This window comes from Dendrobates tinctorius, unplaced genomic scaffold, assembly GCF_039654945.1.
Source record: "Dendrobates tinctorius isolate UK_male_01 unplaced genomic scaffold, ASM3965494v1 ptg000512l, whole genome shotgun sequence".
Classification (NCBI taxonomy): Eukaryota; Metazoa; Chordata; class Amphibia; order Anura; family Dendrobatidae; genus Dendrobates; species Dendrobates tinctorius.
Window position 1 is genome coordinate 728,893 of NW_027362171.1, and position 26,195 is coordinate 755,087.

At 45.2% G+C, this 26,195-nt stretch overlaps 1 protein-coding gene across 1 annotated transcript in view; it reads left to right on the top strand.

The window, feature by feature from the left end:
- LOC141078145 (vomeronasal type-2 receptor 26-like) overlaps positions 1–26,195 on the top strand; it is a 234,185-nt gene that overhangs the window by 101,609 nt on the left and 106,381 nt on the right. The window lies entirely within an intron of this gene.

Sequence of the window (26,195 nt, forward strand, 5' to 3'; positions counted from 1 at the left end):
ATAAAGATAAAAGCAAGATGGAGAATGTAGGAGCCCAAGTGATGGGAATAGGGATAGAGTGGAGATGAGTGAATGTGATCAGGTCCCTGCTTATTCGGCAAGCTATGGCGCTATTAATGTACCTATTAAAATGTAGAAACAATAAGTGCCACCTATTAATGTGCAAAAAGGTGGGGTTTTATTCACGGTAGATTATGGTCAATGAGACAACAACTGCGGGAAAAACCCCAACCCAGGATAAAAAGGATTCAACCTGCAGTAGCCAGGATCAGAATCTATATGAATACAAGAAATACTGTCATGAGGGAAAAACCTGTGCTCCGATAGATTGCGCCTAGTCACCAAATACCGGCAGTATAATCCTGGCTGCATGGAATCAGAGGAGTATAACATATGTGGCAGCATGATGTCACTGCCAGTAATGGTCAAATATAGAGAAAACAATTGTGAGAAGAAAATAAATGGAACATTCTCACCCAATCAGATGACCGTATGGAGGGGGAGTAGTAAATCTTGTGTTGTAGATTGATCCTCAGTCAATTTGTGGAACGGACAATATCCTGTCTGTCCCTATGGGGCTAACAATGGCCCATTCCTCAGACTCCCACACTGACATGGGCAGTCCACAACTATCCCTGTGCTAAACATGCCCTGCACTCTAACTCAGGTGGTGTCCCAACGCGTTTCATTCATAATCATCAGGGGACTGGCTTGTAATCATAGAATCATATAAGACAGGGTTTGCAGACCGGTCACCATTCTGGTTGCTCTTTTCTGAACTTGCTCCAGTTTGTTGTCTTTTTTAAAATGTGGCGCCCAAAACTGGACACAGTATTCCAGATGAGGTCGAAGGCAATAATGACTTCACGTGATCTAGACTGTATGCTTCTGTTAATACATCTTAGAATTGCATTTACATTTTTTGCTGCTGCATCACACTGTCGACTCATGTTCAGTCTGTAATCTATTAGTATATCCAAGTGTTATGAGCTCATTTTCTCCTTCACCTTTGATGTCTGATGAACTCCCTCTGCTGGTGAAAGGAGGTAGTGAAATTGATTTGGATGGGAAAAACCTGTCATCTGAACAGGTGGAGTGTGATTGGACATCCGGAATCTCTGAGTGGATATAAGGCCGCCGACGCCCTGCTGGGTTGCTGGTGATCCTCTCTGCTCTGAGCTCTGGCCTCCAGTTTAGTCCTGTCTACTAAAACTAAGTTTTTGCTCTGCTATTTTTCCATGAGATTTTGTCTGGTTTACTTAGTGTTTGTGTTCAGCCAGCCCTGGTTGGGACTGGCTGAACTCCATTTTTGTCTCTGATCAGTTGATCTCTTTGCTCTGTTTTCAGAATATACCTGAGTGCTGTTATAGTGATTTTGAAGTCTAGTGACTTCAGGGCCTTTTCTATCAGATGTGTTCGACATTATTTTTGGCAGGGTTTTTGCGTGATTGCAGACAGTTGCTTTTCTTTCCTGTCCTGTCTAGTTAGTGTGGGCCCCATCGTTTGCTCAGCCTGTCTTTCTGTCTGTGTTTGTGTTTTCATCTATTTTCATCGTCAATACATGTTGGGGGCTGTCTATTGCTTTTGGGTCTGCTCTGGGGCAGTTTAGATTTCCCCTTTCTTTCTTTAGGTTTATTTAGTTCTCCGGCTATGGACGAGGTGTCTAGGACCACCGTAGGAACACCCCACGGCTACTGTTAGTTGTTATGAATAGGATCAGGGGTCTGCAATCCGCTAGCTACCAACCTCTCCGGTTTTGTGGACTTAGCTTGCATTTTTGTTTTTTTCCTCCTCCGGTGACTCATTCATAACACAGGAGGGTTTGTTGAAGGTCGGTGCACAGGGGAGCGCATCACTGAGGTTGGTGCATGGGGGAGTGGGTCACTGAAGTCGGTGCACGGGGGAGCGGATCACTGATGTTGGTGCACGGGGGAGCGGGTCACTGAGGTTGGTGCACGGGAGAGTGGATCACTGAGGTCGGTGCATGGGGGAGCAGATCATTGAGGTTGGTGCACGGGGGAGCGGATCACTGAGGTCAGTTTAGATTTCCCCTTTCTTTCTTTAGGTTTATTTAGTTCTCCAGCTGTGAACGAGGTGTCTAGGACCACCGTAGGAACACCCCACGGCTACTGTTAGTTGTTGTGAATAGGATCAGGGGTCTGCAATCCGCTAGCTACCAATCTCTCCGGTTTTCTGGACTTAGCTTGTATTTTTGTTTTTTCCTCCTCCGGTGACTCATTCATAACACCCAAGTCTTTTTCACATGTGCTGTTGCTTAGCCCTATTCCTCCAATTCTGTATATTCTTTTTCATTTTTAATGCCCAGATGTTGTACTTTGCATTTTTCCCTGTTAAAAAGCATTATATTAGTTGCTGCCCACTGCTCCAGTTTATTTATATCTTTCTGAATTCTCTCTCTCTCTTCCCTAGTATTAGCTATCCCTCCTAGCTTTGTGTCATCAACAAATTTAATCAGTTTACCCTCAATTCCTTCATCTAAATAGTTGATAAAGATGTTGAACAATACAGGACCCAGGACAGAGCACTGTGGTACCCCACTTGAGACATGCTTCCAACTGGATGTGCAGCCATTTACGACCACTCTTTGGGTCTGATCACTAAGCCAGCTATGAATCCACCTAACAGTTGCCTTATCCATTCCATACCTGGTCATTTTTTCAATAAGGATTGTGTGAGATACTTTGTCAAATGATTTGCTGAAGTCAAGATATACTATATCAACAGCATTTCCCTGATCCACCCAATCAGTGACTCTGTCATAGAAGCAAATTAAGTTAGTCTGACATGATTCATTAGTTACAAACCCATGCTGACTCTGTTTAATCACTTCATTCTTATCCAGGTACTGACATACATGTTGTTTAATAATTTGTTCAAAGATCTTTCCTGGTATAGAAGTCAGACTCACCGGCCTATAGTTGCCTGGGTCCACCTTCTTCCCCTTTTTGAAGATAGGAACAACATTTGCTCTTCTCCAGTCTTCTGGGACTTTTCCTGTTCTCCACAAATTTTCAAAGATCATGGAGAGGGGTTCAAAACTTTCTTCTGCTACCTCCTTCACTACTCTGGGGTGTAATTCATCTGGACCTGGAGACTGGAATTCATTTAGGTTAGCTAAGTGTTCCCTCACTAGCTTTCTGTTTATAGATATCCTGGATTCTTCTATTCCCTTAACAGGACAGTGAAGAGCAGTTGATGTTACATTTCCTTTCTGAGAGAAAACAGATGCAAAATAGGAATTTAAAAGTTCAGCCTTCTCAACATCCTGTCTTACCATTTCATCATTTTCATCCTGTAAAAATCCTATAGCATCTTTGACGTTTCTTTTACTTTTGACATATGCTCGAAATCCTTTATTATTGCTTTTGATGTCTTTTGCAAGCCTCAATTCATTGTCAGCTTTAGATAATCTGACACTTGCCCTGCAGGTTCTGCAGACAGCAATATATTCTTCTTTAGATATGCATCCCTCTTTCCATTTTATAAACATTTCTTTCTTCCTTTTTAGCATGTGTTTAAGTTCTGTGTTCATCCATCCTGGTTTCCTTAAATGCTTCCTATTCTTCCCTCTTTTCGGAATTGTTGACAATTGTGCTTTGATAATTTCATTTTTCAAGATTTCCCATTCTTCCTGGACATTTTTGTCTTTAAGGATATCCAGCCATTGGATTCCTCCAATTCTTTTTCTGAATCCCTTAAAATCTGCCTTTCTGAAATCTAGCCTTGACGTTTGAGTCTTCACAAGTCTTCCTCCTCTAGTTATCCAAAATTGTAAAATAGCATGGTCGCTACCTCCTAGGGTCTCAGCCACTTTTACCTCCTCAACCATTTCCTCCCTGTTTATAATGATTAGATCCAAGGTAGCAGTTCCCCTTGTTTCCTCCCCTACCTTTTGGAAGATAAAGTTATCAGCAAGAGAGGATAAGAATTTCCTTGACCTGTTAGTTTTGCCTGAGCGAGATTCCCAACAAATGTCTGGATAGTTGAAATCTCCCATGACCACTATGTCATATTTTTTGGTCATTGAACTTGGTCATTTGATGCATGAAGAGTTCATCCATATCTTCAGTTTGCACAGGCGGCCTGTAGTAAATGCCTACAATGGTGTCCTTTCCATTGTTCTGTCCTTGTATTCTTACCCAAACAGTTTCCACAGAACTCCCAGTCTCTGAAGCTTCAATCTCTGTGCAGATATATGCGTTTCTAACATACAATGTGACACCCCCTCCTCGTTTATCAAGTCTGTTTCTTGCAAATAAGTTGTATCCTTCTAGCCTTGTATTCCAATCATGTGACATCATATTTCTTTTCCTGCGTTAGTAGTTCCAGTTTTCCTTGTTTGTTGCCCATGCTTTGTGCATTAGTATAGAAACATTTTAGTTTGTGATTGGTTTCTCTTTCTCCAATATTTTTATTATTCAGATTTTTTGGTCTTTGTTCTTTCCTCCCACTTCTAATAGCAGAATTCTTAATAGCATTTGTCAGGTGTATGGCTTTTTCTGACCTTTTGCTTCCCTTCCCACATTGTTCTAGTTTATAACTCTCCTGAAGAGTGTAGCAAGGCAACTTCCAAATACATGTTTTCCAGTCTTCGTAAGGTGCACCCTGTCATGATCTGAGCTTGATCTGACAGAGTAAATGGATAAATTGAACTTTTTTTCCTTTGGCTTTGTGCCAAAGTGGGTTGATTGCCCCCCGGTGGCCATTAGGGTCATTACGCGTGGTGTTGTTTGGTCTAAGTTACACTGGTGGTGGTGCCTGGTATCACACTTTAGTTTCTTTATGTTCATGTGCACTTTAATTATAATGCAGGTGTGATGCTCTATAAAAGAGTATCAGGTGCTTTCAATCACTGTTGGTGATAGTTGTTCATTTGCAACCAACCTTGGTGGAGGAAGGAGCTGGAGAGAGTTCCTTACAGCTCAATCTGAGTCCTGGTGTGGAAGGAGTCACAGAAGGGATTTCTTTGCAGCTCTGACAGAGCTTGGTGGCAGCTATTCAGGAGGAAGGCTCCATTCGGATGCTGGACTCTGTGCCGGGAGCATTAGCACAGAGAAAGCTAAGTGGTGATATCCCTGTTTGTGACTTCCCTTATGTGTGTTCTAGTACAGTGGTGGGATTAGTTTCCACACTGACCAATTCCCTAGTGAGGGTTTAGGGTCAGGGCGAGTCAGGGTTTCTAGGTTCCTGTGTGTCGCCCGGTGCAGAACCGGCATAGGGTCTGTTGAGGTGTGCAGGGTCACTGGCTCAGGGGAGTGCAGGAGGTCTCCACGTCCCCATTCCCTAGTGCAGGGCCCACCACTGTAATTGTTCCCTGCGTTTACCCTTATTACTTAAATTCACCAGCTGGAGGCGGAGTATCCAGTTTTACGTGTACTTCTTAAATTCACCAGCTGGAGGCGGTGTATCCGGCTGCACGTCCCATTATTATTTAACCCCTTACCTACAATGGACGTAATATTCCGTCCATGTGACCCTGGACCTAACTACCATGGACGGAATATTATGTCCCAGCGATCAGCGGCGCCCACATGGTGAGCGCCGCTGATCGCGGCCGGGTGTCAGCTGATTATCACAGCTGACACCCAGCACAATGTGTCAGGGGCGGTCACGGACTGCCCCCGACACGTTAACCCCTTGTACACCGCGATCAAACGTGATCGCGGTGTACCGGGGGTTAAAGGGAAGCATCGGCAGGGAGGGGGCTCCCTACGTGCTTCCCTGAGCCCCCCACAGCAGCGCAATGTGCAGCGCTGCTGCGGGGGTCTCTTTCCCTACAGGCCCCCGGATCCAAGATGGCGACGGGGGCCTTCGGGGGCCTGTAGGGAGCTGACTTCCTCACTGCCTGCAAAGCGCAGGCATGAGGAAGTCTGCAGAACTGCCTGTGACAGATTGCTGATCTGTCACAGTGATTTGTGATGTGACAGATCAGCGATCTGTCACAGGACAGTGATGTCCCACCTGGGACAAGGTAATAAAGTAAAAAAAAAAAAAAAAGTGTTAAAAATAATAAAAAAAAAAAATCGCCAAATAAATTAGTAAAAAAAAAAAAAAAATATTCCCCAATAAATCCATTTTTTCAAAATAAAAAAAAAAAAACAATAAAAGTACACATATTTGGTATCGCCGCGTCCGTAGCGACCCGCCCTATAAAACTGTCCCATTAGTTAACCCCTTTAGCGAACCCCTTAAAAAATAAAAATAAAAAACGAAGCAAAAAATAATGATTTATTATCATACCACCGAACAAAAAGTGCAATAACGCGCGATCAAAAAGACGCATATAAATATTCATGGTACCGCTGAAAACGTCATCTTGTACCGCAAAAATCGAGCCACCATACAGCATCATCCGCAAAAAAATAAAAAAGTTATAGCTCACAGAATAAAGCGATGCAAAAATAATTATTTTTTGTATAAAATTGTTTTCATTGCAAAAAACTGACAAAACATAAAAAAAGACCTAAATGAGGTATTGCTGTAACCGTACTGACCCGAAGAATAAAAATGCTTTATCAATTTTACCGCACGCGGAACGGTGTAAACGCACCCACCAAAAGAAATTCATGAAACGCTGGTTTTTGTTCATTCTGCGTCCCAAAAATCGGAATAAAAAGCGATCAAAAAATGTCACATGCCCGAAAATGGTACCAATAAAAACATCAACTCGTCCCGCAAAAAATAAGACCTCATATGACTCGGTGGGTCAAAATACGGAAAAATTATAGCTCTCAATATGTGGTGATACAAAAACTATTTTTACAATAAAATGCGTCTTTTAGCATGTGACAGCCGCCAAACATAAAAACCGCCATAAATAGTAAATCAAACCCCCCGATATCACCCCCTTAGTTAGGGAAAAATAATAAAATAAAAAGAAAATGTATTTATTTCCATTTTCCCATTAGGGTTAGGGCTAGGGTTAGGGTTAGGGTTAGGGCTAGGGTTAGGGCTAGGGTTAGGGCTAGGGTTAGGGCTAGGGATCAGATTAGGGTTAGGTGTGTGTTGGCGTAAGAGTTGGAGTTATAATTGGGGGTTTCCACTGTTTGGGCACATCAAGTGCTCTCCAAAGGCAACATGGCGTCTGATCTCATTTCCAGCCAATTCTGCGTTGAAAAAGTCAAATGGTGCTCCTTCCCTTCCAAGCTCTGCCATGCGCCCAAACAGTGTTTTACCCCCACATATGGGGTATCAGCCTACTCAGGACAAATTACAAAACAACTTTTGGGGTCCAATTTCTCCTGTTACCCTTAGGAAAATAAAAAATTGGGGGCAAAAATATAATTTTTGCGGAAAAAAATGATTTTTTTATTTTCACGCCCAGGCGTTATAAACTTCTGTGAAGGACTTGGGGGTTCAAAGTGCTCACCACACATCTAGATAAGTTCCGTGGGGGGTCTAGTTTCCAAAATGAGGTCACTTGTGGGGAGTTTCAATAGTTTAGGTACATCAGGGGCTCTCCAAACGCACATGACACCCGCAGACCAATCCATCAAAGTCTGCAAAGTCCATCAAAACGTCATTACTTCCCTTCTGAGCCCTGACGTGTGCCCATACAGTAGTTTTCTCCCACATATGGGGTGTCAGCGTACTCAGGACAAATTGGACAACAACTTTTGGGGTCCAATTTCTCCTGTTACCCTTGGGAAAATAAAAAAATGGGGACTAAAAGATGATGTTTGTTGAAAAAATACGATATTTTTACTTTCACGCCCGGTCGTTATAAACTTCTGTGAAGCACTGGGGGGTTCAAAGTGCTCACCACACATCTAGATAAGTTCCTTGGGGGGTCTAGATTCCAAAATGGTGTCATTTGTGGGGGGTTTCCACTGTTTTGGTACATCAGGGGTTTTCCAATCGCGACATGGTGTCCGATCTCAATTCTAGCCAAAAACGTCAAATGGCGCTGCCTCCCTTCCGAGCTTTTGCTGTGCGCCCAAATAGTCATTTACACCCACATGTGGGGTATCAGCGTACTCAGGACAAATTGCACAATAACTTTTAGGGTCCTGTTACTCTTGGAAAAATAAAAATTGGGGGTGAAAAGATCATTTTTGTGGAAAAAATATGATTTTTTAATTGTACCGCTGTACGTTATAAACTTCTGTGGAGCCCTTGTGGGTTCAAAGTTCTCACCACATATCTAGATAAGTTCCTTGGGGGGGTCTAGTTTCCAAAATGGGGTCACTTGGGGGGTTTCCACTGTTTAGGTACATCAGGGGCTCTCCAGACGCGACATGGTGTCCGATCTGAATTCCAGCCAATTTTGCATTGAAAAAGTCAAACGGCGCTCCTTCCCTTCTGAGCTCTGCCATGCGCCGAAACAGTGGTTCCCCCCCACATATCAGGTATCAGCGTACTCAGGACAAATTGCACAATAACTTTTGCAATCCAATTTCTCCTGTTACCCTTGGTAAAATAAAGAAAATTGAACCTGAAGTATTTTTTTTGTGAAAAAAGTTAAATGTTCATTTTTTTTAAATATTCAAAAAATTCCAGTGATGCACCTAAAGGGTTAATAAACTTCTTGAATGTGGTTTTAAGCACCTTAAGGGGTGCAGTTTTTAGAATGGTGTCATTTTTGGGTATTTTCTATCATATAGACCCCTAAAAGTGGCTTCAAATGTGATGTGGTCCTAAAAATAAAATGGTGTTGCAAAAATGAGAAATCGCTGGTCAATTTATAACCCTTATAACTTCCTAACAAAAAAAAATTTTGGTTCCAAAATTGTGCTGATGTAAAGTAAACATGTGGGAAATGTTATTTATTAAGTTTTTTGTGTGCCGTATCTCTGTGATTTAAGGGCATAAAAGTTGGAAAATTGCGAAATTTTCAAAATTTTCGCCAAATTTCCATTTTTTCACAAATAAACGCAAGTTATTTGAATGCAATTTTACCACTAACATGAAGTACAATATGTCACGAGAAAACAGCGTCAGAATCACTGGGATCCATAGAAGCATTTCAGAGTTATGACCTCATAAAGGGACAGTGGTCAGAATTGTAAAAATTGGCCCGGGAGTTAACGTGCAAACCACCCTTGGTAGTGAAGGGGTTAAATTCGCCTGGCTGGAGGCGGTGTATCCAGGGTCACGTGTGCCATAAATTCGCCCTGCTGGAGGCGCTGTGTCCAGTCACACGTTGATCGTTACACACCCCATCTCTAGCAAGTAGTCCATCGTATAGATAATTCACTCCGTGATCCAGAAATCCAAATCCTTGCTGACGGCACCATCAACGTAGCCAGTTATTCACCTGCAGAATGTTATTCCACCTACTTGTCCCATGGCCATCCCCTGGGAGGATGGAAGAGAAGACCACCTGCGCTCCCTGTTATTTCACTTTCTTTCCTAAGTTTTCAATAGGAGTTTTTTAATAGGAGATAAAGTGCTAAGTGCTGTGCTATAGAGACATGTGGTCCCTCCACTCTCTATGCCAGTCTGCAGAGAGTGAAAGGAAGGACAGGGCTGATTTATATGGGAGATGATGCTCAGAAAAAACTCACCATTTCCTGTTAAGAAAACCCTCAACGTAACATAGTATAGTATAATCTCCTCCATGATGCAGGCGGGCGCTTCAGGCTCATATACTGCACTTGTGGTCCATGGAACGCCCGCTGCTGCGGTTTCCGGGCCTCCCCTCCAATGTGTTTTACACCACGAGTGCTTGTGTATTGTGATCCGGTTCCTGGAGCATATGTCACATGATTTTTCAGGCCATTTAGTCCTAATTTTTATCACTCATTCAATATGAAAAAGGCTCCGGCGCCACAGAGTTTGCATCATAATCACGTGACTGGAACTTTCGGTCACTGGAACTCATTGTCATGATCCCAGTGCAGGTTTTGACCTACACGTCAGGAGTTAATGTCTTGAGCTCTGTGCAGACTTTGACCTGCACACCTGGGGTTAATTATTGTGGCCTCTCTTTGGTTCAGGCAGAGCTTTTTATTGCCCTGAGATACTCCAATCCCTGTCAGTTATACTTTTGCCTTTGGCCGAGTGTTTTGACCCCTGTGTGCCTGTTCGTTGTCTTATAGCTTGCTTATATGGTTCTGATCCAGTTCTGTCCCCCGTTGTGAGTTTACCTGTTGATTCTGTACTTTATATCTGCTTCTCTGACTTCTTGGCTACGTCTTGACTATCCATTCTGTCTTGCCCTTTGGTAATTGTCATGCTATCTCGTGCTTTGACCCCGGCCTGATCTGGTTTATTTCCCTGTCTATGCCTATTAGTAACTTTGTTCCGTAGTTACCATTCTAAGAGTTTTCCTGCAGCTCCATCACTCACGGGAGTTTAGGCCATGCCCCCAGCAGTCACATGCTTCAGGTCCTGTGGGTCTGAAGCACGCATCTTCTCTGCTGCTGCCCGTTCCAAAGGTATCTCTGAGCACAGGTTGTCTTACTCAGGACACGTGCACTGGCTCAGTGAGCAAGTGCAGTGCATTGTTCTTGACATTATAACTGAACCCAATGCATTCCATATCTGAGCAGGTGAAATGCTTGACTCAGTCACTACAGAAGCTAAGTTTGGAACACCAAGCTCTAGCCCAGTCCCAACGGCAGGTTGCAGACTCGGTTCAGGGGGTGCTTTCCGCAGGCTTTCAGCAGGTGGGGAATAGAGATGTCATTTTAGTCCCACCCGAATCCCCGGTTAAGTTACCAGATACATTTGCTGGTGACAAAAATGAATTTAGAGCATTTAAAGAGGGCTGTAAGCTCTTTTTCTCCTTGAGACCCTGCTCCTCTGGGGATGAGAAACAGAGGGTGGGGGTAGTTATGTCCCTCCTTAGGGGTCCCCACAAGCCTGGGCATTTTCTCTTTCCTCTTCTGTCCCAGAGAGAATGACTGTGGATGCGTTTTTTGAGGCCTTAGGGCTTATTTACGATGAGCCAGATAGAGTGCGTTTGGCTGAGGACAAGGTGATGAGTGTGTGTCAGGGGAAGCACTCGGCCAAGTGGTTCTGTTCTGAATTTAGGTGTTGGGCAGCTGAGGTTTCTTGGAGTGATGCCGCCCTTCGGGGGCTGTTCCGTAGAGGCCTGTGTGAACGTCTGAAGGATGCCCTGGCACTCCATCCTTCACCTGACACCCTGGAGTATGCCATGACCCAAGCGGTTCGCATGGATCGCAGACTGCGGGCAAGAGGTGTTATGCAACTTGAAGCATCATTATTCTCCAGTGGAGTTGAGACCCGGACTCCTCCGGTGGCTATGGAGCTGAGTGCTGTCATCTGTGATGAGAAGGAAAGAAGACACCGCTGGGAGAAGCAGTTGTGCTTCTATTGTGGGGAATCTGGACATTGGAAGAAGGACTGCCCCTCCTGTCCGTCATACTCCAAGGTGGCGGGAAACGACTAGGTCTGGGTAGTAGTCAAGGAGGCTACCCAGACCATCAGGTACCTTTTTCCTCACTTGCAAAAATTGTGCTTCAGGTGGAACTGGAACTTGGTGATGGTCGTGTTCAGACTACCGCCTTTGTTGACTGTGGCTCTGCTGTTAACCTGATTGATGCCCGGATTATGACGCTTAATAAGTTAGGGACAGTCAGGCTTCAGGATCCTGTTAAACTTGTGGCAATTAACTCGTCCTCTCTTACCCGGGACAGTATCTGTTTCAGGTCTGTACTTTTTTCTCTGAAACCACTCATGTGGAAAATTTAACTTGTCTTGTGTTAGATAACTTCCCTGCAGGACTGGTACTGGGGATGCCTTGGCTACAACGCCATAATCCTACCATTGATTGGGTGACGGGGGAGATCACTCAATGGGGATGTAAAGATAAGTGTTGTAACCTGGGACCTTTTGTTAACTCTGTTAAAACCGTATCTGTGTCGTCTGTCAGTCTGGAAGTTATTCCGGAGTAACTGAAGGATTTCGAAGACGTATTTTCCAAAAGTGAGGCTGAGGCGCTGCCACCACATAGACCCTATGATTGTGCCATTGATTTAGTACCTGGAGCCAAGTTACCTAAGGCTCGATTGTTCAATTTGTCCGGCCCTGAGCGCCAAGCCATGAAGGAGTACATAGCTGAGAATCTCCGCAAAGGGCATATCAGGCCTTCTGTGTCACCAGTGGCAGCAGGATTCTTCTTTGTGAAGAAAAAAGATGGTGGTTTGCGGCTGTGCCTCGACTTTCGGGAACTTAACAAGATAACAGTTAGGAACACTTATCCACTTCCCCTCATCCCAGACCTATGTAACCAGTTATCTGGGGCCCAATGGTTCTCCAAATTAGATCTCCGGGGGGCCTACAACCTGATAAGGGTTCGGGAAGGGGACGAGTGGAAAACTGCGTTCCTCACATCTGAGGGACTCTTTGAAAACCTGGTTATGCCCTTTGGGTTAACTAATGCCCCCGCTATTTTCCAGAACTTTATTAACGTTGTGTTTTCTGACCTGATAGGCCATTTTGTTGTCATTTATTTGGATGACATTTTGGTGTATTCCCTGGACAGTCAGTCTCACAACATCTACAGACAGTTCTCCAGAGACTCAGGGAGAACCACCTGTTTGCTAAATTGGAAAAATGTTCGTTTTTCACACAGGAACTGTCTTTTTTGGGGCTGATTGTATCTTGTGAGGGGTTTCGTATGGACCCTAAGAAGGTGCTGGCGATCGCAGACTGGGTTCAGCCACATGATCTCAAGGGGCTCCAGCGCTTCTTGGGATTTGCAAACTCTTTCCAGAGATTCATTAAAGGTTTCTCTCAAGTGGTTAAATCACTCACAGATCTTACCCAGAAGGGGGCTGATGTAAAAAATTGGTCGGAACTCGCTAAGGAGTCCTTCTCAGCTCTAAAGAAATGTTTCATGTCCGCCCCGGTGTTGGTCCAGCCAGACCCGTCCAAACCATTTATTGTGGAGGTGGATGCTTCTGAAGAAGGGGTGGGGGCAGTGCTGTCATTGTCAAGGTTGTTCATGCAGCATGTGGTGCGATTGCATGGGGTACCCCTGAATGTGGTGTCTGACAGAGGTGTGCAGTTTGTGGCCAAATTTTGGAGGGCATTCTGTATGAAATTGGGCATCTTACTCTCCTTCTTGTCGACATATCACCCGGAGAGTAATGGTCAGACATAACGCACCAATCAATCCCTGGAACAAATTCTCAGGTGTCTGACCTCCGCCAGACAGGAGGATTGGTGTGATGCGTTACCATTGGCGGAAATCGCTTTTAACAACTGGGTGAGTCAGTCCACCAACATGTCCCCATTCCTAATAAATTATGGGTTTAATTCTCATTTTGGGGAGTTTTCACGGGTGGATTCCGGTTGTCCAGGGGAAGAGGGGTCCGTCCAACAGTTAAAAAACCTCTGGGCTGAAGTCCAGCGTAATATCTCTTGGGCCCAGGGGAGGTACAAATATTTTGCTGACAAAAAGAGGGCCCCGGGACACAAGTTTCAGGTGGGGGAGAAGGTTTGGCTTTCCACACGTAACATCAACTTGAAGATACCATCAGCTAAATTGGGACCAAAGTTCATTGGTCCGTACGAGATGGTGGAGATAGTCAACCCGGTGGCATATAGGTTGCGTCTCCCCGCCTCCTTAAAGATATCCAATGTGTTCCATAAATCTCTGTTGAAACCCGTGGGGTCTGTCAAGGAGGACTCCGATTCTGTTGTTCCTCCAGTGTTGGTGAAGGGTCACTTGGAGTATGAGGTTGGACATAATGTGGACTCTCGGTGGGTGCGCCGCTCTTTGCAGTACCTGGTCCACTGGAAGGGATATGGACCGGAGGATCGCTCGTGGGTCCCTGCTCACTCTGTTCATGCAGATCGCCTGGTTCGGGCTTTGCATGCCAAGTACTCGGGGAAGCCTGGGGGTCCAAAGGCCCCCCATTGAGAGGGGGTACTGTCATGATCCCAGTGCAGGTTTTGACCTGCACGTCAGGGGTTAATGTCTTGAGCTCAGTGCAGGCTTTGACCTGAACACCTGGGGTTAATTATTGTGCCCTCTCTTTGGTTCAGGCAGAGCTTTTTATTGCCCTGAGATACTCCAATCCCTGTCAGTTATACTTTTGCCTTTGGCCGAGTGTTGTGACCCCTGTGAGCCTGTTCGTTGTCTTATAGCTTGCTTATATGGTTCTGATCCAGTTCTGTCCCCCGTTGTGAGTTTGCCTGTTGATTCAGTGCTGTATATCTGCTTCTCTGACTTCTTGGCTGCGTCTTGACTATCCGTTCTGTCTTGCCCTTTGGTAATTGTCATGCTATCTCGTGCTTTGACCCTGGCCTGATCTGGTTTATTTCCCTGTCTATGCCTATTAGTAACTTTGTTCCGTAGTTACCATTCTAGGAGTTTTCCTGCAGCTCCTTCACTCTCGGGAGTTTAGGCCACGCCCCCAGCAATCACATGCTTCAGGTCCTGTGGGTCTGAAGCACGCATCTTCTCTGCTGCTGCCCGCTCCACAGGTATCTCTGAGCACAGGTTGTCTTACTCAGGACACGCGCACTGGCTCAGTGAGCAAGTGCAGTGCGGTGTTCTTGACACTCATACAGGGCGGATGCTAGGCAAATGAGACTCTTAAGAAAAACATATCCTATTTAAAGGTGCCAGTACTTCTGATGCTCAATATAATCAATGTAATGATGACATATGGTTGAAGGTATGGCTAAAATATAAATAATACTTATCATTAAGAGAGGTAAATAAGCCCAATTGTCCTAACAAAAATGTGCAGGTGTAGTGATCTCCCCAGTTGAGGGCAGAGCAAATCCCTGCAGTGAGCAGACGCTGGGCCTCTCTGACCTTTCCCGCCACCTTCGCACTGCAGTACTTTGCTCTGCCCTCAAGAGGACCGCGACAGAAGCAAACAGGATGATGACATCGAATGAAGATGGGAGGTGGCGGACCCAGACCTGTGACACCCACACATCACAGGACCGCCCCTGGTGAGTATAATAAAACATGTCTTTCTTCTCTTTCAGGTCGGACCAGGGGCTTATGTACAGCTTTATAGAATGCTGTAGATAAGCCTTGAAAGGCGGTGGCCGCATCTTATAGGTCACTAGTGCCAAAAAAGTAACTTTACATCAGTTACAGGTTTTATTGGGCATTTTGATCTCTGCTTGTAAGGTAATGAAAATGGGCAGAGCTTTCTCAAGGAGCCTGTCATTGGCGACTAGAGGAGTGCCTCAATAACATGATTGTGTCAGGGTTACAGGCAATATGAAGGAAGATTTGACAGTTGGAGGAGATTTTCTACAATCATTTAATGGTATAACACTGTTCCAGGAGGAGGAGGTATCTAGTGATGACCTCAGTCTTTTTACAGATGCACCGAGTAGTGAGGGTTTTGCTGAGTTAGTGTCATGACTCGGCCTCATTACTGGAAAGAGATAGCGGTGTCTAGATATTTGATCCTGTTGGAATTCTTCCCTATAGTGGTAGCGATAGAGCTTTGGTGCCAAATGTTTTACAATAAAAGGATTTGTTTCTGGACAGAAAATAGCTCAGTGGTAGCAGTGGTCATCTCACAGACTTCGGCATCACCACCGGTTTGGCATTACTGAGGCACATGGTATTGAGTGTTTACAATACAATATGTGGTTTAAGTAGAGATGAGCGACTTTGCCTTTTTTCGTGTCGAGTCGGGTTTCATGAAACCCAACTTTCTCAAAAGTCGGGTCGAGCGAAATCGGACGACTTTAGGGAAAAGTCGGTGTCTGACTGAAATACGAAACCAAATGCAAGTCAATGGGGAAGCAAAGTCGGCAGGGAGTGGAGGACAGGAAACATACCTACAGTTCCCATTTCAATGCCAACAACATCAATTCTTATTACTTAAGCTTGTCAACCTTAATCTACTTTATAATAGTAGTTATGCATTGAAAACTGGGGGTTATTTGGCTAAAGTTGTGGGGGGTAGGGCTGGCGCCAGGTTTTTGTGTGCCCTGGGCCAATGAGTGTCATACTTCACTGCTTACATGACATGACTGATATCTATTTTAAATTCTACAATAGGTCAAATAATGGACAGTATATTACTCCATACAGTATTATGGCCACCACCTAGTGCGCCATACAGAATAATGAGCCCCATATATTTCTCCATACAGAATAATTGGTCCCATATAATGTTCCCTACAGCATATGATGAGTTCCACATAATGCTACAGTATATGTTGGTCCCCATGGATGATGCTCCACTGTCTTATGGGCCCAAATAATGCTCCATATATAATGGGCCCCATTTCTAAATGCTGCTCCAGTGTCTGATGTCGCCCATTTGGAATGCTCCAGTATATGATGGCCCAAATGGATGATGCTCCAGTGTATGATAGGCCCCGTATATCCTTCTCCAGTGTATATTGCTCCCCAAAAAATGCATCCAACATTTAAAAAAATTAAATACCTCTCCTCGCTGGGCACTGCTCTACTCTGGACTCCTCAGCATTGCCATTTTAAGGCTCTCTGCACTTGTAATGTTTCAGTAGAGGGCATACAGACGTCATATCATCGCGCTCTTTAACCTGAATGTCACTGTCAGGAAAGGCGGAAGATGTCACGGCAGTGGAGCAGGCAGAGGTAAGTATTGCAAGTGATGTGGCCCTGAGCAAGCATGGGGGGCCCACTCGTGGGCGACGGCACTGGCACAGGGCCCCTCATAGTACGATGGTATGTCTGACGGCGAGTGGGCCTTCCCACCGGCAGTGACACTTTTGCGTACTATGAGGGGCCCTGTGCCACTGCTGTCGCCCACGAGTAGGACCCCCCCACTTGCTCAGGGAACCGGCACTTTCATCTGCACCTTCCTCTGTGTCACCGTGTAAGGTGGTATAGTATGCGGGAAGGGGCACCTGAGTTTCATCAGTGTCACATTCTTGCTCTGTAGAGTGCGAGGGGAATGTAGTGCTGTGGGTCAATGTACCAGCAGAATCATCTAGCAGGGGCTGTGCATCAGTGCACTCCATCTCCTATTCATGTTGGACTGGGGAATTCAGAATTTCACTTGATAACACAGGCATGGCCTGTGAAAAGAGCTCCATGGAGTAATCTGAAGTGTGGGCTGCCGCATCCTTCACTTTTAGTGAAGGAGACAAGGAAAGGGGTGGATCCTGACCAGAAGCCTGCACTAACGACTCTGTGCTTGCAGTTTTTGTAACTTCAGAAGAGGAGGCAATAGAGCTAGAGGCTGTTTCGGCAATGTAAGCCAAAACCTGTTCCTGATGCTCCGGCTTTAAAAGCAGTTCACCTACTCCCAGAAAAGGGAGCCTTAAAGGCATTCTTGTGCCAGCTGATGACGCAGGCTCAACACCTCCTTCCTTAGCTGCTATTGTGCTTTTGGCAATACCAGCAGATGCACCACCTCCACACCACCATCAGCACCAGCTGGCCCCCCCACACCCATGTGCGGGGCCTCTTCCACCACACGTAATAATTTTTGTGAAAATGGACTAAAAATACCAACAGATATATGGTACTGCTTCAGAAGCGGACAGCTCTATACAGTCTAGGGATAATTGCAAATTTCTATATATATTTCATGAGTCAGACACAGATGGTCACAGGCTCAGTATGGATTAGACAATAATATTAAAACTTGCAAAACGGTACGGTATCACTAGATACAAGGTATATATAGTATAGTTTAAACATACTGAATCTCCGTATACATTTCAGGAGGCAAACACAGACGCTCTCAGGCCCAGTATGGATCCAAATCCAACAACAATATCAAAAGTTGAGAAAGGGTACTATGGTGCCCCTGAGGGTACGGTCGCCACAGAGGTACTGCACCTCATCCAAAGGTGTGGTATCCCATCCTCAGGTAAGGAGGGATCACCACTCAGGACTCCTAACCCTGCACTCAACACACACACTAGTTAGTCAGTGCTCTCTGGGTGTACCCGGCAGGAGGATGGCCTCATCCCAGACTGACTAGGAAAGGGTGTTGGGGGTTAGTGTGCAAGGTAGGTACAGTGGGAGGAGCTTAGGTAGTGGAGTGATTGTGGGCATCCAATCAGAGAGAGCAAGCTGACAGTTGATGGGTGGAGCTAGTCTGAGGTAAATAATAATAATAATAATTTTATTTCTATAGTGCCAACATATTCCGCAGCACTTTACATTATAGAGGGGACTTGTACAGACAATAGACACTACAGCATAGCATAGCAATAAACACATAGATCAAAACAGATACCAAGAGGAATGAGGGTCCTGCTCGCAAGCTTACAATCTATAAGGAAAAAGGGGAGACACAAAAGGTGGATGGTAACAATTGCTTTTATGGTTTGGACCTTCCCTAGTGTAAGAGGTAAATGGATCTTTCTAGAGAATTGTCAGTCGGTGACAGGACAGAGTAAGAGCAGGATTGCTGTGAGAGGGCTGAGGGTCAGAGAAGAGAGAAAAATCTTGTCCAAGCTCATAGACTGGAAGGAAGGGGTCCTTGGGGCACGGGAAGTGCAATAAGCCACCTGAGATGCCCGTTTCTGGAGAAGGAAGGACCAGGCCTTGTTTGGGAAGGTGGCTCCTGAAGGTAGTGGAGAAATACAGGGCTCAGCTAGAAAGATGGAGGCTGAGGTAACTTTAAGTGCCTCAGTTGCAGCCGCATTAAATACTCAAAAAGGCAGCAGTTGGAATAAAGGACCAAGGAGCCTGACCCACGTTGCCCGGTGTGATCCGTGGCTGCCGGCTTGGGACACTGTTTGCGAAGGTGCACAGCAGGAAGGAAGGAAGGAAGGGAGAGATCAGCACAGAGACAAGGCCTAGAAAGGAAACACAAGGAGGAGTCTTGAACAAGTGTTCCTGATCTAGCTTGGAGTTTGCCGGACCCTCCCTCGGATGACACATTACCAATCGGGTCAACTTGTGCACAAAACTTTAGAGGAAAAACTCAGAAACTGCACCCAACTGTGTCCTTGGTGGCTTTTACAACTCGCCTGCTACACACGCTACACTCACCATCACCGTCAATGGCTCATAAACACCATCTCAACTGCCCTGGCATACAGCTCTGCCCGTGGAGAGCGTCATCATCTTGACTGCTTTAATACCAGCCCAGAGGATCTGCATTGCAGCGTCGGCTCCCTTAGCCGAGTACCACGGGTGGCATCACGATACCCCTTTTCCAAATTAATTATCATACCATCTTCCCCCTTATCTGGACTGTCATCTTCTTTATTGGACACCCAGGGCCACGGGCTGGGTCCCAATCACCACCGTGACATACTTCCCCCTTAAAAGAGCCTGAAGGCCCAGTACTGAGTAACCCCCGGCCCTGCGTGGTGTTTCATTTTAACACCAGATAACAGGGATACTGTATATTGTATAGTTTCAACATTAAAAATCTACATACAGTATATATTTGAGGAGGTAGACACAGACGCTGTCATGGCCAGTATGGATTCGACAACAATCTAAAAAGTCAAAAAAGGTACAGTATCACCAATTACAAACCAGACAGGCCCAAATGCATATGCACTAATCCAGAGTGCAGCGGACCCAAGTAAAATGGCAGCTGCACAGGTGCATAAATACCAAATGAAACAGCCAGCCTACAATCAGGGATTGGCCGTGTGGTACACCAGTGCAGAAAAAATAATCTGCATGTGGCAGTGTTCACACAGGGAATGCAGGGCTTCTGGCTCACCACCTCTTAGTAACACCATATAGGGGGGCTGCCCAGTGCCAACTAGAATGCATCCCGTGTGAACAGAGGCCACAAGTTTGCAGAACCATTTGGGCCCAACTGCACCCTGGAAAAAATATAAAAAGTGCACAAAAAACATATCAATATATGTAAGGTATTGGATGACATTAAGGCCTTAATACGGAAGTTGACAAACTGCGTCAAAGTTCCTTACACTTGTCAGTCCCTACTCTAACATGAAAACCTCAAAAAGAGGAAAAAAATTCCTCCAAAAAATTCAGTAACAAACCAGATAGGCCCAAATGCATCTGCACTAATCCAGGGTGCAGCGGACCCAAGTAAAATGGCAGCTGCACGGTGCATAAATACTTGGGTCCTCTGCACCTTGGATTAGTGCAGATGCATTTGGGCCTGTCTGGTTTGTAACTGAATTTTTTGGAGGATTTTTTTTGATGACAACCAAACCATATCACCCACCTTAAACTGGGGACCAACGGTCCTACGCCAGTTGGAAAACCACTGGGCCTTTTCCTGGGAGAGAGACAACTTATCCACTACTTGGTCCCAGATCTGGTGCATTCTCTCCACCACAGTGTCAACACCTGGGCAGGCAGAAGGCTCCACCTGCCCTGAAGAAAATCGAGGGTGAAAACCAAAGTTACAAAAAAAAGGTGACATCAAAGTGGCAGAACTAGCTCTATTATTTAAAGCAAATTCGGCCAAGGGCAAAAATGAAACCCAATCATCCTGATCGGCAGAAATAAAACATCTCAAATACGACTCCAAAGTCTGGTTTGTTCTCTCCGTCTGCCCATTGGTCTGAGGGTGAAACGCAGAGGAGAAGGACAACTGAATTCCCAGCTTGGAACAGAAAGTCCTCCAAAATCTAGACACAAACTGAACTCCTCTGTCAGATACAATGTTCTCAGGAATCTTGTGCAAGTGAACCACCTGTTGCAAAAACAAGGGCACCAACTCAGAGGAAGATGGCAACTTAGGGAGTGGTACAAGATGGACCATCTTAGAGAATCTATCACAAATCACCCAAATAACAGTCATTCTCTGAGAGACAGGCATATCAGAGATAAAATCCATTGAAATATGGGTCTATGGCCTCCTGGGCACCGGCAAAGGCATCAACAAGTCACTAGAGCGAGAACAAGGTTTAGACCGGGAGCAAGTCCCACAGGACTGCACAAGATTCCTGACATCATGAGACAAGGCGGGCCACCAAAAAGACTGACTCACCAGATCTCTAGTACCAAAAATACCTGGATGACCAGCCAAAGCAGAACAATGAACTTCAGACATCACTCTCTTCCTCCACTGGTCAGGAACATACAACTTTCCACTGGGACAAGGCTCAGGTTTGTCCTCCTGAAACTCTTCCAGAGCACATCTCAAATTGGGCGAGATGGCAGAAAGAACTACCCCCTCGCCTAAGATGGTAGCAGGCTTAGTCACAACAGGAGAATCAGCAAGGAAACTCCTAGAGAGGGCGTCTGCCTTGACATTCTTAGTGCCCGGAAGAAAAGAGACCACAAAATCAAAACGTGTGAAAAACAAGGCCCACCTAGCCTGTCTAGGATTCAAGCGCTTGGCCCACTCCAGGTAAATTAAATTCTTGTGGTCAGTAAGGACCACGACTTGGTGTTTGGCTCCCTCCAACCAATGTCTCCACTCCTCAAATGCCCATTTCATGGCCAACAGTTCCCGATTCCCCACATCATAGTTACGTTCGGATGGGGAGAACTTTCGGGAAAAGAAAGCACAAGGATTCATTTTAAATGTCACAGGAGCTTCTTGGGACAACACTGCTCCTGCACCAATCTCAGAAGCGTCCACCTCCACCTGAAACGGGAGTGAGACATCAGGTTGCCGCAAAACCGGAGCAGAAGTGAATCTTCGCTTCAGCTCCTGAAAGGAAGAAACAGCCTCCTGAGACCAATTCAGCACATCAGCACCCTTCCTAGTCAAATCCATCAATGGCTTGGCAATACCAGAAAAATTAGCTATAAATTTCCGATAAAAATTAGCAAAACCCAAAAACTTCTGGAGGGGCCTTCAAAGAAGTGGGCTGAACCCAATCATAAATGGCCTGTACCTTGGCCGGGTCCATTTCAATAGTTGACGGAGACAAAATAAATCCCAAAAATGAAATCCTCTGTACCCCAAAAAGGCATTTCGATCCTTTGACATACAGGGAATTCTCCCTCAAAATCCGGAACACAGTCCGAACATGTTCCACATGAGAGTCCCAATTCTTGGAGAAGATCAAAATATCATCCAGATAGATAATCAAAAATTTATCCACAAAGTCTCGGAATATATCGTTCATGAAGCACTGGAAGACAGAAGGGGCATTAGTGAGCCCAAAAGGCATCACCAGGTACTCAAAATGTCCCTCCGGAGTATTAAACGCCGTCTTCCATTCATCCCCATGCTTAATGCGAATAAGATTATACGCCCCCCTGAGGTCAAGCTTGGTAAACCAGCAAGCACCTTTAACTCTGGAGAATAGATCAGAAATCAGGGGTAACGGATACTGATATTTAACAGTAATTTTGTTGAGGGCACGATAGTCAATACAAGGCCTTAATGAACCATCATTTTTAGCCACGAAAAAAAACCCAGCACCTAAGGGTGAAGAGGATGGTCTAATATGACCCTTCTCCAATGCCTCCTTAATATAGGATCGCATAGCCTCGTGCTCGGGTACAGATAAATTGAAAAGCCAACCCTTGGGGAATTTACACCCCGGGTTCAGCTCAATTGCACAGTCATAACTCCTATGAGGAGGCAAAGACGCAGACTTATTCTCACTAAATACATCATAAAAATCAGCCAAATAGTCAGGAACATCATGCGACTGGGGAAAGGTGGAGAAAACAGGAGCGTCACCAAGAGCACCCCGACAACCCCAACTCACCACAGACACAGATTTCCCACCCAAAACTGGATTATGGATTTGCAACCAGGGAAATCCCAGAACAATGGTATCATGCAAATTATGCAACACCAAAAATCTGCAATTTTCTTGATGATCTGGGGCGACCCGCATTACCACCTGGGTCCAAAGCTGAGGTTTATTCTTTGCGAGTAGCATCAATACCCCTCAAAGGGATAGGCGTCTGCAGAGGTGTCATAGGAAATCCACAACGTTTAGCAAAATCCAAGTCCATCAGGTTAAGAGCTGCTCCTGAATCCACAAAAGCCTTGGCGGAAAATGTGGACAGGTAGCAGATCAGAGTAATTGCCAGAAGAAACTTGGGTTGAACACCACCCACAGAAAATGTGTGTGCACAACGTTTCTCTCGTTTAGGGCAGACAGAAATAATATGCGAGGCATCTCCACAAAAAAACACAGCTTATTATGCCTTCTGAACTCCTGACGTTGCGCCCTAGACAAAACTCTATCACATTGCATAGGTTCAGACATTTGTTCAACAGGTGGCAACATCTCTCGTGTAGTTTTGCGTTCACGTAAACGCCGATCCACCTGAATGGCTAATGACATAGAATCGTCAAGACCAGAGGGAACAGGAAATCCCACCATAGTATCTTTTACAGTTTCTGACAAACCCTTCCGAAAGAGGGCTGCCAAGGCACCATCATTCCAGGTAGTAAGGACCGCCCACTTTCGGAATTTTTGACAGTATAACTCTGCCGAATCCCGACCCTAGCTTAATGCCAACAGGGTCTTTTCAGCCTGATCAATAGCATTAGGTTCATCATACAACAACCCCAAGGCTTAAAAAAATGCATTCACATTATTCAGAATAGGATCATCAGGTTTCAAAGAAAACGCCCAATCCTGGAGATCGCTGCGCAGCAAAGAGATGACAATTTTAACCTGCTGCGTGGAGTTCCCCGACGAGTTAGGCTTCAAGGCAAAAAATTATTTACAATTATTCTTGAAATTCAAGAATTTAGACCGATCACCCAAAAATATATCAGGAGTAGGAATCAGCAGCATGTGAATGAGCAAGATAGGCGGAAATTCCCCGCACTTCAGCAGCGAGCTGCTCCACACGATCAGACAATTGCTTCATCTCCATTGAGAAAAAAATTCCTCCTACGGCCTCAGAGATATAGAGGAAAAAATATGCACACAAAAAAAAAAAATTCTGACACTTTTTTTTTTTTTTTTTTTACAATTCTCTCCTGCTATTGAGTACCCTAGGATCTGCGGTATGGCTGGTGATTCTGTTATGATGAGTCACCGAAGGAGGAAAAAACAAAATACCAGCTAAGTCCAGAAAAACCAGAGAGGTTGGCAGCTATCGGATTGCAGACCCCTGAACCTATCCACAACAACTAGCAGTAGCCGTGGGGGGTTCCTACGGTGCCCTAGACCCCTCGATCACAGCCGGAGAACTATATAGCCTAAAGACAGAAAGGGGAAAAACTAAACTGCCCCAGAGCAGACCCCAAAGCAATAGGCAGCCCCCAACATATAATGACGGTGAAGCAAGATGAAAATACTAAGACAGATAGAAAGATAGGTTGAGCAAATGATGGGGCCCAAGCTAACGACATAGGACAGGATAGGAAAGCTGTCTGCCATCCGCAAAAACCCTATTAAAATGAGCCAACCGACTGATAGGAAAAACAGGCCCTGAATTCGCTAGGCTTCAAAAGACTATATCAGCACTCAGGTAAATTCTGAAGACAGAGCAAAATATCAACAGATCAGAGACAAAAGTGGAGTTCAGCTCACCCCCGGCCGGGGATGGCAGAACTTCCAAAAAACAAGGCAAAACAAAAACAAAACTGAAAAGTACAAAGCAGAGCAGAAAAACTTAGCTTTGAGATGCAGGAATCAGACTGGTCTCCAAGAATCCAGCAGGAAAATCACCAGCCAGGAAGAAGGGCGTCGGCAGCCTTATATCCAGTCCTCAATTCCAGCCACCCAGTCATCATCTAGCTGCCCATGTGTTTGGTAATCAGCCTCACTACCTTCCTTCACCAGAGGAGGGAGTTCATCAGACCTCAATGGTGAAGGGAAAAATGAACTCACAACACTCAACCTATCTTTCTATCTGTGTTAGTGTTTTCATCTTGCTTCACCGTCATTATATGTTGGGGGCTGCCTATTGCTTTGGGGTCTGCTCTGGGGCAGTTTAGATTTCCCCTTTCTTTCTTTAGGCCTATATAGTTCTCCGGCTGTGATCAAGGGGTCTAGGGCATCGTAGGAACCCCCCACGGCTACTGTTAGTTGTTGTGGATAGGATCAGGGGTCTGCAATCCGATAGCTACCAACCTCTCTGGTTTTCTGGACTTAGCTTGTATTTTGTTTTTTCCTCCTTCTGTGACTCATTCATAACAGAATCACCAGCCATACCGCATATCCTAGGGTATCCAATAGCAGGAAAGAATTGTAAAAAAAAAAGAGTTTGTCAGAATTTTTTTTTTGTGTATATTCTTTCCTCTATGTCTCTGAGGCCGTAGGGGGAATTTTTTTTTCTCTCTTTCTCAATGGAGATGAAGCAATTGTCTGAGCGTGTGGAGCAGCTCACTGCTGAAGTGCGGGGAATTTCCGCCTATCTTGCTCATTCACATGTTGCTGAACCAAAGATCCCTACTCCTGATGTGTTTTTTGCGGATCGGTCTAGATTTTTGAATTTTAAGAATAATTGTAAATTATTTTTTGCCTTGAAGCCTAACTCGTCGGGGAGCTCCGCGCAGCAGGTTAAAATTGTCATCTCTTTGCTGCGCGGCGATCCCCAGGATTGGGCGTTTTCTTTGAAACCTGATGATCCTATTCTTACTAATGTGAACGCATTTTTTCAAGCCTTGGGGTTGCTGTATGATGAACCTAATGCTATTGATCAGGCTGAAAAGTCCCTGTTGGCATTGAGCCAGTGTCGGGATTCTGCAGAGTTGTACGGTCAAAAATTCCGAAAGTGGGCAGTCCTTACTACCTGGAATGATGGTGCCTCGGCAGCTCTCTTTCAGAAGGGTTTGTCAGAAACCATAAAAGATACTATGGTGGGATTTCCTGCTCCCTCTGGTCTTGACGATTCTATGTCATTAGCCATTCAGGTTGATCGGCGTTTGCGTGAACGCAAAACCGCATGAGAGGTGTTGCCACCTGTTGAGCAAATGTCTGAACCTATGCAATGTGATAAAGTTTTGTCTAGGGAGCAACGTCAGGAGTTCAGAAGGCGTAATAAGCTGTGTTTCTTCTGTGGTGATGCCTTGCATATTATTTCTGTCTGCCCTAAACGAGAGAAACGTTTTGCACACACATTTGCTGTGGGTGGTGTTCAACCTAAGTTTCTTCTGGCAATTACTCTGATCTGCTCCCTGTCCACATTTTCTGCTAAGGCTTTTGTGGATTCGGGAGCAGCTCTGAATTTGATGGACATGGATTTTGCTAAACGTTGTGGATCCTCTGCGGACGCCTATCCCTTTGAGGGGTATTGATGCTACTCGTTTGGCGAAGAATAAACCTCAGTTTTGGACCCAGGTGGTAAAGCGGGTCGCCCCAGACCATCAAGAGAATTGCAGATTTTTGGTGTTGCATAATTTGCAGATACCATTGTTCTGGGGTTTCCCTGGTCGCAAATTCATAATCCAGTTTTGGATTGG